The following is a 15,538-nucleotide window of genomic DNA, read 5'->3' on the forward strand; positions in this document are numbered from 1 at the left end:
TCAGTCTCAACCCTGCCAGTGACTGGCTGTGTGATTTGGGGCAGGTCCTTTAACTATTGTGTGCCTCATTTCTCCCACCTGTACGGTGGGGGTTACAATACTCTCCACCTACCTACCTCACAGGGGTGTTGTGGGGACTCACGTGGCAGCATTAGTGTGATGCTTTCAACCTCTGGGCAGTGGTGCAACGCGAACCTATTTTATTCTTCCTTGTGCTTCATAAATGTTAGTGTCTGAGGGTGAAGGACTTTCAGACTTGGACAACAAGCACAGTCACTTGTCAAAGGCTGTGCCCATGAAACACACATAAAGCCAGTTAGGACTGTGTCATTTCTCTTTGTGACCTGGCTGGAGGAACTTTGGGAGGAACTTCTGCTCTGTGCTTTACAGAACAGCATCTCTTTCTTTGTCTGGTGCATCGGAATGTGGCTTACCCTCCCCCCACCCCCGCCCTCGAGTGCTAACTTACCTGTGTTTATTAATTTAGAGAAGATTAAGCTTAGGACCACAGCAGGTTAGCAGAGATAAAGGAAAGTAGTTGACTTTGAAGTAGAAGCTTGTCAACTGCTGTGGGTTGTGGGTTGTGCAGTGTGTGTGTGTGTGTGTGTGTGTGTGTGTGTGTGTGTGTGTGTTTAAGATGGAGATGTATTGGAAAGAGAAGCATGAAGGTTCCTAGTGTCTGAGCCCTCTGCAGTTTCCTTGTCGGGTGTCCCCCTGTTGTTGGGTGACAGCATGATATCACTGACACCAAATCCTAGTGTTTGATCGCTTGCCCCTTCCCATCACCCTCTCCGTGTTCTCCCGCTCCACAGAGCCTCTGAACTGGTGAAATTCCCCTGTATTTGTGTCTGTCTCTGAGACAGCACTGGATAGCTTTGATCATTTTGCAGGCAGTTGTGGGGCAAGGGTTTTCTGTGTGATGGCTGTGGATTTGGGCTGTAAGACTTAACTGCACACCAATGGCTTTGCTTCTGACCAACTGGGTAAGGATTACTTCATAGAGGGTTGAAGAGGCCCTTCAAAGATGGACGTTTCTGAGAAATGAATGTACTTTGCTTGGAAAGTAAACTCTTCTTAATATAGCTGTTCCATGAAAATCTTTAGGGTGTTTTCCATTTTCAAAGAGGCAAAGGGGAAGTGTTTTGAAGAGGTTTGCCACCTAAGCAGCCATAGGGCATGGGGAAATGGGAGTAGTGTTGAACTCCTAAGTTAGAAATTCTTACCTGCAGAAAACTTAGCTATGAATTTTTTGTATTAAAACCATTGGGAGGACCAGTTTGATGAGGAGAGGAGAGGAGAGGAGAAGAGAGGAGAGGAGAGAGAGAGAAGAGAGAGAGAGAGAGAGAGAGAGAGAGAGAGAGAGAGAGAGAGAGAGAGCGCGAGAGAGCACATGAGTAGGCATGCTTGGGTATCAGTGTCATTTGGAGTTCTCCTGGTGTTCTAAGCAACTGGTGGCAGCTCTGTGTGACTAGGGAAACTCTTGGACAGAACATGGGTAGGAGATCTGTGGACTTGACTCTCCACACATTTCCTTGCCTGTTTCTCTTTCTCAGCTGGAAAGAAACGCCGGACACTTTGCAGATAAGCAACCTATTCTTACTGAGTGATACTTCTCCCTGTAAGAATGTTTTCAGTAGGAGTATGCAGATGAATAGTTGCTCTTTTATGCATTACTTGGAGGGAATCTCCTTAGACAGACAATGTTTGTTGTGAAATTGTAGGGTAACGCGTTTGACCCAGGTACCATTAGAGGGGATGTGATGAACGGGTATTATCAACTGGAGTCATGGGTACTTGGACAGCTTAGAGCTGGGTACAGATTCGAGTAGAACCTGAGAATATAGCCCCGTTTTTATCCTCCATATGGGTTATTGACCGAGACAAAAATCGCAGCAACGTGGGTCTTTATGGGAGGCCTTCACTTATTTATGTACTGCCCAGATTTGAAGTCCTATCCAATCTGGTGAACAGATGCGCCTTAGAAGAAAAACAGTGAGAAATTTACTCATTTGTTCAAGTCACACAGTCCCTCCCTACCCTTCAGAAAGTAATTGAAGGAAGCACAATCTTTTATATAAATAGATGCTTTTGATTGGACAGAAAGCCCTGGGGACGTGTTATTTTTTAACCTGTTATTATAGAAACAAAGTTTCTTGTACGTCTGCTTTCCACCTCACAGTCAGTGTCAATGAGCAGTGGCTGTATTTATGCTTTGGATCCATCAGGACAGTTAAAAGGACGTCTGTGCAGAAATAGACACTCTGTTGCCAAGTCTTACCCATTTTGTTGTCCTGTAACCAACTGTGACCATTGACATAGCCAAGGCTAGGACAACATCGATCGACCACAGTCGCAGAACAATTTGGACTTGAGTGTCTACGGCAGTGCAGGCCGAGTGTGTCTTTCTGTGTACTTACAGAAAGTGAGTAAGAGTCAAGGAAAGAAAGTATGAGATTTGTGGTGTTTGAGAGCACAGAAGTGAAGAAATTCCAGGACTTAGCTCTAGAGAACCCCGTAGAGCCCCCGAAATCATCCCTGTCTCCATCACATTCCGTGTATTCGAACAGTAAGACCCGCAACTCAAGTTTTTCACCTTGCCCTGGAAGGCTTTTGCTACCACACCACTTTGGCTTGGTTTCCTTATCAATCCACGTTTCTGAGCAATTCCTCCATGGTCAGTACCGGCACTCCAGCCTCACTCCGAGTGCTGGGTTCCGATATCATTCCCCTCTCACATCCAGTCAGGCTGGTTCAAACCAACTCAAGAGACCTTGTCTTTGTTCATATCCTATGTACAACACTGCTAGGCTCCGTGACTAATAAGAGGGTGGATTTAGAAATTACCAATACTTTCCACTCTGTCTTTTATTATCTTTAAAGTAACTTCTGTTCCCTCATTCATCCACTCACTCTATGTACTGAGCATTTACCCTCTGTCTGGCCCTGGGATGTGCACTAGGAATAGAGTTAGGTGGCGGGGCAGATATAACATTCTGACTTCAGGGTATCCTCCTGTGTTTATTTTTCTGTGGTAACCTTTACATGCCCAGAGTTTTTCCATACCCACGTCACACATACCGCTGGAGTAATCTTTGGAGAACTTTTGGTCTCTAGTGGGGTATTTCTTGGCTCAAGTTGAGGCTTCCTTCTTAGGGTTTGATATTCCCACTTTCTTCTCTTGTCTCCCAGGACTCTCCACACAGCCTCGTGTGCAGCAGACCCATTTATTGCTACCTATACAAACCTCCCATGTTCCCCCTTTGTGCTTCGGGTCACGACAGTCCCTCTGCTGAGATGCCCTAACCGCAGCCCCAACCACCCATCTCTTAAGGCCCAACTTCATCAGTTCCGCATGAGGAATTCCCAACCTATTATCAACCCCCTTTCCTCTAAAAACAAAAACACTTATCGCTTCTTTCCCCCCGAAGGCTAGATGGGCAGAGCATCAGAAAGTGGGCCACATTCTATGAAGTAATGGGTTTTCATTGTGCGTTTTGGTGCCTCTATTGATAATCTAATGAGAGTCCTAGGCTCTATTCCCAGAAAAGTGCAATATGCAAATATCTGAATTTTTAACATATAAATTCAAAGATTTGGAAAGTGGAATTGCTCTTTGATTCCTTAGGGGGACCCACAGACCCCAGATGCAGAGGTCTTGTTCTAATGAGTCACTGAATGTCCCTGTTGGTGTTGTTCCTGTCATTGACACATCCAGGGAGGACAGGACTGGAATGAGATGTGTGAGAAATGATGCCCATTGTTATCAACACTGAGTAAGTGCTAAGCTACGAAGAGGAGAGAAAGGACAGCTGTCTCACATTGTTCTAGAAAATATCTTTGTTCAGACAAATTTGGGGACTTTATTTTTATGTTGTGTGTACATGTCTTTGTGGATGCACGCACCTTCGAGGGTGTACAAGCCAGAATGGGGAATTGGATGCTACCCAGCTGGAGAGACAGATGTTTCTGGGACCTGGGTGCTGGGATTCGAATTCTGGCCCTCGCTATTGAGCAGCAATCGCTCTGAACCTCTCAGCCATCCCTCTAGCCCTGGGTTTAGAGTTTTGAAAGCGTTAAAGTTTCTTGTTGCTGTTATTGTTACTTATTTTAACCACTTCCAAAGCTGATGTAGCAAAACGAGTTCAGGACCCAGGGACATGGTTTCTGCTCTGAGATTTACCACCTGGGAGTGGGTAAGCAGCTGTCTGGGGACTGAAGGTGGGAAAGAAGTGGTTGGGTTTTTTTTTTTTCTTTTGTTGTTATTTGTTTTCCTTATGGAATAACATTTATGCAACAAGTTTTCCTGTGTTCATTTTTTTTTCACTGATCAATTGCTGATTGTATTTTCAATAAAATGGTAATGCATTATGTTGGTAGGGATTAGCTCAGTTTATTCTTCCATTAAAAAACCAACCCCCACCCCAAATCAGAACTAAGTTATCTTTAGTGCTCATGGCTGACCTAGAATCCTTTCCAAATACGCAGTCTATTGTTTGCGTAGACCCAGGGCGGTGTTTCCCACTTTGAAAGCTGAGCTCCACCAGTGCACCTGTAGAAGGCCCAAAGATCAAGTGCCTGAGACTCTGACACGGTTTACCTTTCTGTGATGCTCCTGGTGACCCGAATGACCCTGCAATGTGCACAAGGACCCCAAGTTGTGGTAGGTAGGACTGGAGTTCCCCGCGCTTATAGAATTCTTACTAATGCCATGGGACATGTAGGACACTGTCCTCATTTTAAGTCTCTCCCTGGAACTTAGGTTTGCAGTCTGTGACTTTGAAGACTAACTGAAGTCCTGAAGAAGTGGTTGCTGGAGCCAGTACTTCAGAGTACAGTTATGGGAGGTAGTGAATGAGGCTTAAGGGACAAGGACTCAGCTGTTTTACAGCCAGTAGACAGTGTGACCTTGGCCACTCTGGCTTTCGCAGGAGCAGAGACCTTCCCCAGGCCTAGAGTTTCCAAAAGTCATCTTGCTAGACCATGAAAACTACAAAGAATCATGGCTCCAAAATATCCACTTTGAGGGCACAGAAGGAGTCTTTGAAACAGTGAAACAAGTCATGAACGTGATTTCGTACCTAGTCCTGTTACAGTGCTTTAGAATCCGTTCTGTGCAAGGTTAATTCCAGCAGTGCTTCCTAGACCTTAAAATCACAGCTTTACCTATCTTAAGACAATCTACTGACTGTTGAATAATAGACATATGCACAAGCCATCCCCTGCTCTTAAAAAAAATGGATTTAGCTTGTAAATTAGGACGTTTGTCTCAGCGCTAAACAGAGAACCGGTCTTCAGTTTGTATAGTTTACCCTTTAATAGTTGTTTGGAATGGAAGTAGTCTTTCATATTTCCTCCAATCCTACCCCTTTTGAGAGATCGCTTTTGGTTTATTAACCAAGCCCAGTAGCTAGTTTTTAATTTTTAATTATATTTGAAATTTTTTTTCTTTGCAATAATGTGACGGAAGAGAACATTCAAATGTTTGGCAGGCCTCTGCGTCAGCAGGACTGATATGCGTCTGCGACTCCTGTCAAAGTGGTTTTGCCTCAATAGTAAACTTCATGAGATCAGATCATGCCAGCCGTAAGCAGGCTTTGCCAACTGACCTGCACCAGATTAAATTGACAACTCAGGTTTTAATTTGGGTGATGGTTTCTTCATGATGGTGGTTGGGAAAGTAAGGTACCAAGTCCTCTTTCTGTGGTTCTTACTTAGCCTTTCACTGATACAGAAGAGAAAGAAATAGCAATAAATACCAGGATTCAGACAATGGTGTGGTGTGGCTGGGTCGGAGATGTGTTGTTCATGGAAAGGATTTTAGGTGATGGAATTTTTTTTTTTTTAAAAATAAAAGGCATAGGCTTCCAAATGAGAAACAGTCTGCACAGTGACAGATTGCCTGTGGATGTACAAGTGGCCAGTGTGGGAAGCAGTGAAGCAACGTTTCTCTTAATTTCTCACCAGAGACACAAGTCCTGAATGCACAGCCTGGTTCACCTCTGTCTCAGTGCTCCCGCCCCGGTACTGACCCATGGACACTGGGTTGGCAATTCGCAGAGGACCTTACAGGTTCTGGCCCAGTGTGTTTCTTTACTTCTTTGAAACTTTGTTCTAATATCAAAAGTTATGGCACCTATAAACAATGTACAAAGTGATTATATTTTATATGAGAAGTTTTAAAAAAATCTCTGGAGATACCCCGGGTCATCTATATTTAGTCATCTGTCCAAACCGTTGTATTTAATTTACTAGAACTTTCTGTGCTCGTCTCTCTGAATTTACTTATAGTAAATGCAGATGTATATATACAGACACTGTTGCATGTGTGTATATGGCTCTGCTGATGTACACTGTCCATTACAAAGCACATCAGGCCTAGGCACTAGAAAGTGTGTGATTCAGTATTGTTCAGGGAATGGAGACTAGACGTTGCTTAGATAGTACCTCAAAGGCTGTCACTGATTAGAGGATGTGTCTGTAAGTGGTGTGGCAAGTGGAAAGACTTGGATGCATGGTTTAGGTCAAGTTATTTACTTATTTTATGTAAAGTGGGCATAAGTAAGAGTCATGGCTACATGTTACTTGTTTCCCTTCCTTCCTACTTGAGACAGGACCTCATGTAGCTAGATGTCACTTTTTTTTTTTTTTTAGATGTCACTTTTACAGTAGCTCATTTTAATTCTGTTTCTGGGAACATCCAATCTAAAATGCATTGACAACTCCCAAATGCTTTCACCACTCTAAGGAAAACAAGAAGATCAAGGAAAAGGAACCCAAATTATTCAACATGAAATGCATTGCTAGAGAGTGTGGGGACCTTTCTGACAGGCAAGCTTTGCTAATAACTGGTAATCACCATCTCGCCTTGTGTATCCAAATGTATGGAAGATGTCCAGGTCTCCCCTGATATCTGAGGTAGTAAAGACCTACACTGGCATGATTTCAGCCTACCTCTCAGCTGCTTGGGGCTGATGGAGGACATGTGTCTGTATCATCTGGTTTGCAAACACAGTGAATAGCAACTCCCTATCGAGGGCTCCAGTTGGGAGGCGTCATACAGTGTTTTTTCTGGAGCTACGAGTTACTTTAGCACAGTTACTGTTAGTAGTTTACAAGCCATACTTCCACTTGTACACTTGACTGTAAGATAGATTTAAATTGTGCACTATGTTGATTACTCTATATAAATGTGGAAATTCTGTATATTTGGTCTTATGCTATATGTATTTGATGTGTAAATGATAACTAATGGATATGAAATAGTTTGCTGTGGATGTCTTCATTCCAATTCATTTCTTTTGAAAATTTGAATGTTTAATCTTTATACCTATGGGGGGAATATGGAAATTTGCATCAAGTATGCTAAATGGTGGCCTCTTAGATTACTAGGGGAATATTTTCGTTGTAAGCCTGCTGTACAATTGGGCCAAGGTAATGAATTTTTTTAGGCACATAAATTCCCGCTTGGATTTTAAGTGAGTGTTTCTAAAGAAGAAGCACTGGTCTCTGGGATATGTAGTCCTCCTTTTTCTGCCCCTCCACCATGCTCCCTGTAGCTTGCAAGCACTGTGAGGCATGATAACCCTGACCAAGAAGGAATCAGAGGGAAAGTGAGGAGCACATCTTAAAGCTTTAGCTGTGGCTAGACCCTGCAGTGAATCCACTTCTTATTTCCTCACTCAATTTCTATTCTTCAGTAAAGTAACTATGCTTCCCATTTACAGACCAAGGGGATGGGGTTTGCACATGGCTAAAGCGTGGCTCGTATGTTGGAGTCCGAGACACACAGGTGTGGTTTTGGAAAGACAAGTCTGTTTCTACACATTCCGCAGTGTGTGTGGCATTGAACCTCAGAGTAGCTGGACCTACAGGCATGACAGGTTCTGTGGGGATAGGCAGGTTGCTTCAAATATCATCTGCAGATATGATACTTTCATACGAAACACCATTTGGGGCAAAGTAGAATAAAGGTAATATCCAAACTTTACCCCACAGTCAGGATAGTAAGTGGAAAATGAGAGGATCTCGAATCCCACTCTAAATTGAGTGGTTTGAATTTCTGTGCTCTGAGAACTAGGGGGATGCGAGGTAGCTCAGTAGCCTCCTGTTTGCCTAGCACCCCCAGAGTGCTGGCCACCTCATACGCACACATCTTGCGTAAGAGCTCCAGTCTCTCTCTTTTTTTCTCTCCCCCTCCCTCCTTTCCTTCCCTCTCTTCCCCTCTCCTCTTTCTCCCTCCCCCATCGTCCTTGTTTTTCCCAAGCAGGGTTTCTGTTTGTAACCCTGGCTGTCCTGAAACTCACTCTGTAGACAAGGATATCCTTGAACTTAAGACATTTGCTTGCCTTTGCCTCCTGAGTGCTGAGACAAAAGACATTCACCACTACTGCACCAAGCCTACCCAAGAACTCCATTCTTAACTATACACCACACTTATTTTTAATGATATATGTGTATGTGTATATGATATATATGTATATGCACATGTATATGATGTATACGTATACATATGTGCGTATGTGTATATGTATGTGATGTATATGTATATGCATATGCATATGAATGACAGTATATTACTATCTAGATTTGGATTGCTTGGAGCTTACTATATTGACCAGGGTGACCACAAGCTCACAGAGCTCCTTTTGCTCTGCCTTCTGATTTCTGGAATTAAAGGCATGCGTGCCCAGTCTCCATGGACCCTGCCCAAATGTAACTTGGTAGGCCAGACCTTCTGGAACTTATATGGAGGAGAGGTGCTGACATAGGCTCTACCGTCAGCACCTGCCTTGTTACAGAGGCATTGTTGTGCTTGCCTTTAAACTTACCAGGGAAAGGAGGGATGGTTTGCCATCCAGCACGTACTGCTAGCAGGTGAAGATGAACGCTTTACTGTTGGTGCTGAATGTTCCCTGCCTCTCATAGTTTGTCTACCTTCCCTGCAAGTGCTGAGATGGAGGAACTGGTCCCTGGGCTCCAGGACCTGACAGTTTTGTCAGCTCTCATGAAAGGTTTCCCAGCTGAGCTGATTCCTTTCAGCAACAGACTTTTCTTTTAGAGACTTCCCTGGCTAAAATAGCATTTCCTATGGACAAAAGAGAACTCTGGAACAGAGGAAAGGGACTGTCTCTTCCTTAGAGAGGTAGCGTGAAGTTGCTCTGTGTGCATGAGGGAGGTGCCTGGTTGGTTGAGATTATAATTTAACAGAGCTATCTTTAGTGGATGTGATCTTAGGGTCTGAGGCTAAGATTTTCCCACCTGGGAGGGGGGGTTGGTCCTGGCCAACACCAGATAACACCAAGATCCATGGCAGCCTTGAAAAGTAGGGTCAGAAAAGTGTGGAAAGGACCAGGCGTCTCAGACCTAAGAGGTGTACAGGCTAGCCAACCATGCTGCAGGTGCCTTCTCGGCCTCCCTCCCACTTTATTTGAGAACTCAGGGAAGATGGCAGAACATTTGTGCATTTACTCAGCGCCATAAAATAGTTCATATTGGCCAGAGGCTCAGGTATTGATGGGGTATGTGAGGAGGTAGGGTCAGACAGCTAATATGGCTACAAGGAGGGATTTCTGAGCAGAGGGCTAGCTTGGCACTGCATTTAAGTGATATTTACATGAGGGTAGTCTGCATGTAGGAATAATCAGAGAAGAGGTCACTGCGCTGGAGAGTGTCACTACATTTTCATGACTTAGGGGAACAGGCTTGGAGAGGGCAAGGAGTTTGGTGCTAGCCATACTGATCCCATCCAATAGGAGGTTGAGTCCTCAAACTTTTCAATGTGTGTGTGTGTGTGTGTGTGTGTGTGTGTGTGTGTGTGTGTGTGTGTGTGTGTGAAACCACCCTGAAGCACATAGGTTGGATAGAGAACCATTATTGCATGTGTATGATGTTTAATTGTCTTTAGGATAATAGAAACCATGCCTGCGTCCTTCTATGTAAAATGAGGAACCTCACATGTTGGTCTTCGAAATCTTTCAGCCCAAACCTCTTGCCATCCTTCTCTGATGCTGACTACTGCTCTGTAAATACTGACTTACCTCCTGCTTTGATGATTCTTACAGCATCGGAAAGAGGATTTAATTGACCAAATCAAGTAATTATAGTGAACATTAACAAATGACTCTGCACCAAGTACAGTGTTCTTAGCAGCCTACACACATAACTCATGTAATCTTCACTGCAGTGCTAGGAGAGATATTTTGTTCTTGTCACCATCATAATCATCATTGTAAATATTCATTCCTTTAACAGTGAATTAATGATGCTTAACTTTATTAACCATTATTTAGCTTTGTGATGGCTAACTTTATGTGTCAACTCCAATGGGTCATGAGATTCCTCGATTGAACACTATTTCTGAGAATGTCTTTGAGGGTGTTTCCCAGTAAGATTAGCCTTAGCCAGCTCGAAGGGGCTCGAGACCCCTTATGAACAACAATGCCAAGCAACCAGAGCTTCCAGGGACTAAGCCACTACCTAAAGACTATACATGGACTGACCCTGGACTCTGACCTCATAGGTAGCAATGAATATCCTAGTAAGAGCACCAGTGGAAGGGGAAGCCCTGGGTCCTGGTAAGACTGAACCCCCAGTCAACTAGATTGTTGGGGGGAGGGCGGCAATGGGGGGAGGATGGGGAGGGGAACACGCATAAAGAAGGGGAGGGGGAGGGTTTAGGGGGATGTTTGCCCGAAAACCGGGAAAGGGACTAACACTCGAAATGTAAATAAGAAATACTCAAGTTAATAAAAAAAAAAAAAGATTAGCCTTAGCCTTATAGGAATTTATATACTATAGGATAACATTCACACTGTAAAAGACATTTGAAGAGGAATTCAGCAACACTGTGGTAAGCTGAAGGCACACAGATACTGTTTCTATTCTTAGATATATATATATTCCTGACCCAAAGTCACAGGAATAGGATCCTGAACAACAAGTGTAGAGAGGGAGGACCGGGGACGAGAAGATACAGAAGAAAGTTTGAGGCCAGAAGTCTTGCATAATCTGATGGCTCCTGCCAAGCAAATTCATTAAGAAGTTTTATAAGAAGTATTATGCAGCATCTTATATACAATTTGCAGGGGAGAGATGGGGCAGAGTCAGTAGAAAGCTTTCATACAATGGGACAAAGTCAGTGGGAAGCTAATCGAGCAAGGTCATGCAAAAGGAACACAGAATATGTCACAGCCCAAGCACTCAGTAGCCTTGGGACTGTAACTCCAGTCTTCTTTAGGGGGAGAAGTCAAGGTCCTTTGGCTCCTTTGCCTATTAATTTTGTTGCACACATTAATATGCAGCTCAGGAATATCCATAGCCTTATTTCTAATCATCTCACATAATAGTAATCTTTTATTTAATAATACAATATCAGATAAGACATCAGCCATTATCCACCGGAAGTGCTCAGTAGGTGGCACTAGACATATTACAACAGGGTCGAGAGGTGCTTAGCAATTATTGTACGTGAGGCAATTGCTCGAAGCTTTGTGGTTTTGTCAAGAGAAGCTGAATCAGGACTGCTTTTGAAATATTTGGACATCCAATCTGGTCATTTCTCCATCCTACAAGACGTTTCTGAAAGTTGTGTGATAAAATGCCTGCCCAGTGAGAGATGAGTTCTTCAAAGGAAGATTGCCCACTGGGAAAGCTTGAGCACTTTCTACACTTTCTCCTACCAGATGTCTTGTGTTATTTCACTCTGTGTAGGCTCCCAAGGGTCCAGGACCACTGTGGTGGATGTCTCTCTGAAGGGCCTGCTGACCTTCTCTCAGTGCACCTGAGTAGACAATAAAAGTAATCTGGGAGCTCCTGAGGAATGTCAGTTAAGTCACTTTTGTGGATATGGTGTCACATGTTTCCATTAGTGGGCAATGACTCTCTTCCTCAAGACATTGCAGTTGTTAGCCATAAGCAAAATATGCTTTGGGAAGGTGTTGGCTGTTCTCTTCCACGATCTCATTAACCTGGAAGCACAGGAAATACCTTTCTTCTACTCTGGGTTTGCTGTTAATGTCACATGACCCAGGTCACCACTATTATATATCACATCAGCAGAAAGAAGCCAATCAGCTAGCTTTATTTTCAACATCCCGGGCCTCCAGGAGGGTCACTTTGCATCTTATGACAAAGATGTTACTGGGCTTGATGTCTAGGTAGACAGAGTTGTGGAAGATCTTAAGCCTCGAGAGAATCTGCAGAAGAATGCCTTAGAGTTTGGGTTCTTGGAAGTGGTTACCAGGTATAGCATTACTTTTTCAAACATAGCAGTTTACAAGCTCCCACCATTAGTTTGTTCATTTGGAGTGATCACATGATCATCTTCTCCATCAGAAGAATAGTAATGTACCACATGGGGGTGATGGCTAATTACCATACGAGCATTAATGTTGTACAAATCCAATTTCTGATTTGATAAGCCTGAAAAGGGTTTTGTAGAGCATTTTATTGAATAAATGCATCCATCCAGTCTCATAATGCACTTGGAGACTGTATCAAATTCTCTAGCTCCAGTTCTATTCCCAAGAATGCTTTTTCACAGCAGGAAGCCATGTTAGTTTCCTGTAGAAACTAGCACATTCTGATTTGCCTTCCTCTTCTACAATTTCCTTGGGATAGCTTCTGGTTTCCCTCTTGCTCTTTCCTTGAAGGAATAATTTCTCTATAGGACTCTGGAGTGAATAATTGGTATTGACTAAAGACAAAGAGGTCTTCATATCGATGTTTATAGCTTTGGACAGAAAACTTTTCTTAAGAAATCTCTGGTTGCCTCAGCAAACTTTTGGGAGTGGAGAAGTTGTCATTGGACCCCCAGTTTGCTCTTGCTATGTAGTACTGGTGTCTCCAGACATTTGGGAGAGTCTGAAACTGGAATCAGAAGCACAGCATGTGGACTTCCCTTGTCTCTATTCTGAGAGGCAACAAGTTCATCTCTGAGCAGAGTCTCAGGATGCCCTAAGTCCTCATCCTCATTCCTCATGTATCTTTGCCTTAAGATCTCTCTGCTGTCTTCTCCCCTTTAAGTTGTCTCTTCTTCATCAAAGAAGAAGTTTAATTTTGTATTTAGTCCCTGGTTTGCACCCTCATCTCAGTGAAGGACCTTACAATGTGGACAAGGAGATCTCTGAGAAGGGAACACTGAATCCTCAAAGGTAAGGAGATAAAAGCAGTCAGGTGAACAAACAAACCTCAGCTTCTCTTACAACTTTAGCCCACCCTTCCTTCTACCAATCAACACTCCTTAATCTGAATCCTAAAGAGCTGTACCAACAGCCAGGGTGACTCACACTCTCAAGGATTCTCCATAATCCACACCTTACACTAAACAATGTTTGCAATGAAGGGATGAAGGATATAACGATGCTTCTTAAAAATCGATATGGAATGCATCTTCAGTAGACAAGAACCTGGTATTACTGATGGCATTCTAGTTGCCTGGAGGTCAGTGATATGGAATGGTTGTGTGTCTATCTCATGCTTTTAACACCATCTAAATGTTTCCTTTAAGAAGCTTCCTTAAAGGAGCATTCCCAAGTCATTGTGCATTAGCTTTCTTTCCAGCAAGTGAAGTTCTGGGAAGCTGTTTAGAGCCCTGAACATGAAATTCTCTGAGAAGCCCATCCTGAAACGCTCGTGGTTCTGTCCATAATAAACATTTGCTTTCATTTTAGATGTCAATAGGTACTTATTTTCCAGGCAGGGCTTCCTTGCTGGCTCTAGGATGTTTGATTGCTGTGCTGGATAATATGAAGGCTTTAAAGCCCACAGCAGCTGGAGGTCCAAACAGGACTACACAATCCACTTCTCCCCACAGCATGACACACATAGTAAGTGCTCAATGAAGATTTACTACAGAAATGGACAGATTCTCAGGTAAAAGACAAATCAAATTGCAAAGAAATATCCAAAGTTTGAAGTTTGACACAACACACTGTGCAAAGGGAGTCGGTAAATTACTCATAAAGCAAACCACAGGTGCCTGAGGTGTAGGGTAGTAATCTTTGTAGACTCAGGTGGGTTTATGCAGTCTTCAGCATCCCTTGTCGGAATTACAGCCCCACAATTCAAATAGCTCCTGCTTCCTTGGAACACACAAAGCATGGGTATGAATTCCAAATCTCGCCCGTGGTGGGACCATGTGTCTTCACCGTTGAACTCTTCTGCTGCCCAATAAAGTCTCTTGTTGGCACCTTCAGTGTTAGATATCTTAATTTCACATTACTAAAAACACAGGGACACCCAGATCTTTCTTTGTATCACCTGGTCAAAGCTAAGCACATTGAAATGGTATAGACTTCTCCGAGGTCTCATAGTTTCACTACGGGCTGTGATGTGAGTGAAAGCACTCACTGTAGGAGCTTCTCGGAACCCATGGTGGAAGGAAAGAGCTGACTACCGAAGGTTGGTCTCTGATCTCCACATGTATGCTGGCTCTCAGAGCCCCCACACATACCACATACTTACCCCCCCCACACACATACTAATGTTAAGCAGTGTAAAACACTTTGAGAAGTAACTTCCTCTTAGTTACTGGCTCTTGCACCCTATAGGAAGCAGAGTGAGGTTAGTGAAGCACCAGTCGCTTAAGTGCCAGCATGAGTGGATGTCCTCTAACCTCTGCATACAGAGGCAGAAGGAAAATTCCCTGGTAGTGGGAGATAATGAGCCCTCTTTTATTTTTTCTTCTCCTTAATTTTTCTATAAGATGAGTTCCAATTCATAGTAATGTGATGATGCTTTGGGTCCTCTTTCCTATGCTGTCTTTGTATGTAATGAGTATATCATAAACAGGCGTAACATGGGCAACTGTACAGCAGCTCTGTGGGGTTTGTTTTTCCCTCCAAAGCTGGATGGTGTCCCAGGAGAGCCCCATAAGCGTGTGCCATGTTTGCTCTTAGACAATGAAAAGCTGAGAGGGAAATCTCTAGTTGCTCAGAAGCATGCCCCAGGAGGGGAGCACAGTGGGTCCCACTATCTGCTCCCTCTTCTCTGGTTTCATTGCTGTTCTGAACTTGGAACCCACTGACCTATATCTATCTATAGCCCTTCCTGTCGGCTCATTTGCTGGCTTCTCGCTATTTTAACAATAGATGTGAATCCATAGCCTTCTTGTCAAATGTAATACCAAAGTCTTAAGGTTTTCATTCTCCTTATGCCCCATGGGAACTTTCTTCCCATGGGTTTTGTTCTCCATCTAGAGAACCAATTACTCAAATTTGTGTCAGCCTCCTTGTTGCCTTAATGTCTCAGCTCAGGGTTCCCATTCTCTCATCTTATCTGTGCTCCTCCTTCTGTGATTCATCCTTATCCAAGGAAATGTCCTGCCTCAAGGTTCTACCTTAACTTCTGAAGCACACGCGGTCCATCTGTTCAGTTATTACCTAGCCTCTGCCTGCACACTTTCTATCCACTCCCAGTAGGAGATATATCGCATCTCGCTGTGTAAATTATACACTTCCAGAAAAAAAGTAATGGAGTTTCTGAATTAAAACAAAGTACTCCCTTGCTAGATGTGTGTGTGTGTGTGTGTGTGTGTGTG

General features: G+C 43.5%; 1 pseudogene; it reads right to left on the bottom strand.

Moving 5' to 3' along the window:
* Positions 1-11,691: 11,691 nt before the first annotated feature.
* On the bottom strand, positions 11,692-12,979 carry Wee2-ps1 (WEE2 oocyte meiosis inhibiting kinase, pseudogene 1; annotated as a pseudogene).
* Between the last annotated feature and the right edge of the window lie 2,559 nt (positions 12,980-15,538).

This window comes from Rattus norvegicus, chromosome 5, assembly GCF_021556685.1.
Source record: "Rattus norvegicus strain SHRSP/BbbUtx chromosome 5, alternate assembly SHRSP_T2T, whole genome shotgun sequence".
Classification (NCBI taxonomy): domain Eukaryota; kingdom Metazoa; phylum Chordata; class Mammalia; order Rodentia; family Muridae; genus Rattus; species Rattus norvegicus.